The following is a 2,664-nucleotide window of genomic DNA, read 5'->3' as shown; positions in this document are numbered from 1 at the left end:
GTGTTTCAGAGAGAGAGAGAGCACTGGTATAGTGTGAGGTGGTCAGTGGATGGTAAAGGTCATCTAGTCTAAATGGTCTCTCTACAGCCATCTATGCTGCGGTAGGGCTGCCTGTCTCTCTATGCCAGGTCTATAAAGTATGGGGGTCAAATGCCACTGGGGTCACTGCTGAAGGAACTAAATGGACATCCTCTGAGTACATTTACACTCACCTGTACACTGAGCTGGATCTACCATATGGGCACACTTGGCACGTGATCAGGGGCCCTTGGGCCGAGAGGGGCACTCCATGATGGCAGAATCTTTTCCCCCGCTACATATTAGTCCACAAAAGGTTTTACCCTCGATCTTGTTAATCATCCAATCAGAATAAAATAAAAGTGTCATGAACCCTGCATCTCTCACCTGAGTTTGGGACTGAGTGAGTGTGTTTTGATTTGTTTTTTTCGTTTGGGTGAGTGAGGCATGCTTGGTGTGTCTTTGTTCTGTTTTTTCTTCTCAGTTTTTTGAATCCTGGGCGTTTCTGGGTTTCTGAGTTGGCACTTGCTGCACCTGCTGGTAATCACGCACCTGTTCCTGATCAGCCATCCCTACCTCTTAAGGAGAGACCAGACTTCCATTCCCTGCTGGATTGTTAAATCACGTACTGTAGGTCTTACCTTAGCATCTAGCGTTAAGCCTGTTAATCTAGCAACCAGTTTGCTTTTACTAACTTCTCTCTGCCTGTCTCCAGATCACCTGCTCTGCCTGCCTGCCAGTTCCAAGTTCCTCAAAGCCAAGATCCAAACTTTCCAGCCAGCCACGCCAGCCATGCCAGCCCTCACGCTCCACTGCTTGGAAAGAGACTCCCTGCCACCTCACCCTGCCTCGTTTGGTCACCCTGCCTCAGTCAATAAACTGTTTAACTGCTGCTTTGTCTCCGTGTCTGCCTCTGGGTTCTAGCATCATTAAATTTCTCAGTGAAAGGGGACTTCCTTTCCCGGGAGATAATGAACTTTTGGGAACCCCACACAATGGTAATTACCTGGGATTCCTCGAGCTGCTAGCACAGTTTGATCCATTTTTCATGGAACATTTGCAGAAGTATGGTCAGAAGGGTCGTGGCAAGACTTCATGTTTGTCATCAACTATCTGTGAAGAATTTATTAGCTTAATGGGTGAAAAAACAAAGCAAGCAATTGCTGCAAAACTACAGCGAGCAAAGTATTTCTCTGTTATAGTTGACTCCACACCGGACATGTCTCACGTGGACCAGCTAACTTTTGTGTGCCGATTTGTGAGTGGAAAAAGGGAAAGTAATTGAGCGATTTATCGCATTCGAACCAATTCACAGTCATACTGGGTCAAGCCTGGCCAACTGTGTGATCAAGATGGTCAGCGACTTGGGGCAGGATCTCTCTAACTGCCATGGCCAGGCGTTTGACAACGCATCAAACATGTCAGGGAAATGTAGTGGCTTACAAGCTCAACTCAAAAAAAAAACACTAATGCATTACTTTCCATGTGCGCCACATGGTTGGTGTGAATTGTGTCAAAAATAGCTGTCGGGGAGCAAGCCAGTTTTTTGACTTACTTCAAGCACTATATGCTTTTTGCTCTGCTTCCACCCACCGATGGAATGAGGTGGTCACTGCAGACATCTCACTGACGCTAAAATCCCTCTCCTGTACAAGATGGAGCTGCCGAGGAGACTCCACATGAACCCTTTGTGAAAATTATGTAGAAATAACAGGAGCCTTGCAGAATGTTAGCCTCTGACAACGAAGAGCGACGGGACACAAGGTGCGAGGCTGCTGTACTGCACCGATTCAAGCTTACGAGCCAAGGCTTGCAAAAGGGAAATATGGACTTAATGACTGCTGTGAGCCTTTTGGAGTCGCTGCACACTTATGTTGCATCACTAAGAGGGCAATTTGCTGAGTTTGAGACATATGACCGGGCTGTCGCAGGTGTGACACAGCCCTACCAGTCCGAGACCCACCGTGTGAGGAAAAGAAGAACCTTTGATGATGAGACAGGGGGCAATGAAGTTGATCTCACTGCGAGTAAAAAGTTCCAAGTCGAGAGATTCAATGTGATTATTGACTGTCTAATGGCTGGATGCATATAGAAACATTAATGGTCGTTTTGGTGTCCTGTTTGACATGGACTGACACTGATCTCTGCAAACGGCCCGGTGCTCTCTCATCATCCTATCCAACCGACTTGGATACTACCTTATCTGATGAGCTGATCCAGTTTGGATCTTTTGTCAGTACTGAGCAAGATAAGACACCACCTTTCCCAATGTTTTTGTTGCTCTCAGGCTTTTTCTCAAACTGCCTGTATCCAATGGTGAGGGAGAGAGGACTTTTTCACAACTAAAACAAATAAAAAATTAACTCAGGACAACTATGGGTCAGAAGAGGCTTTCCACACTGTACTTGATGGCCATCGAGTCCAAGCTGGTGAGGGAGCTGGACTCAGGAATTGATTTGCAACTTTGGAAAGAAAAAGACAAGACAGAAGAATTTCTAAAGGTAAGAGCTATTATGCTTTCTGTGAATTGAGTAGGCTAATATAAACTGTTATATTATGAATATATTTTACTGATTTCATTTGATATGCTGTTTGCTTAACATGTGTATTGCATCATCATGGTGTGATGCAGATATAGGCCTGTGT

The 2,664-nt window shown here is 45.5% G+C and overlaps 1 long non-coding RNA gene across 1 annotated transcript; it reads left to right on the top strand.

Moving 5' to 3' along the window:
• Positions 1–544: 544 nt before the first annotated feature.
• On the top strand, positions 545–911 carry LOC123970490. Its single transcript, XR_006824987.1, has 2 exons — positions 545–648; positions 734–911. It is a non-coding gene; the product is annotated as an uncharacterized LOC123970490 (long non-coding RNA).
• Positions 912–2,664: the final 1,753 nt, after the last annotated feature.

The sequence above is a fragment of the Micropterus dolomieu genome, linkage group LG04 (genome assembly GCF_021292245.1).
Source record: "Micropterus dolomieu isolate WLL.071019.BEF.003 ecotype Adirondacks linkage group LG04, ASM2129224v1, whole genome shotgun sequence".
In the NCBI taxonomy this organism is placed as follows: domain Eukaryota; kingdom Metazoa; phylum Chordata; class Actinopteri; order Centrarchiformes; family Centrarchidae; genus Micropterus; species Micropterus dolomieu.
This window is presented reverse-complemented; position numbering and strand designations above follow the sequence as displayed.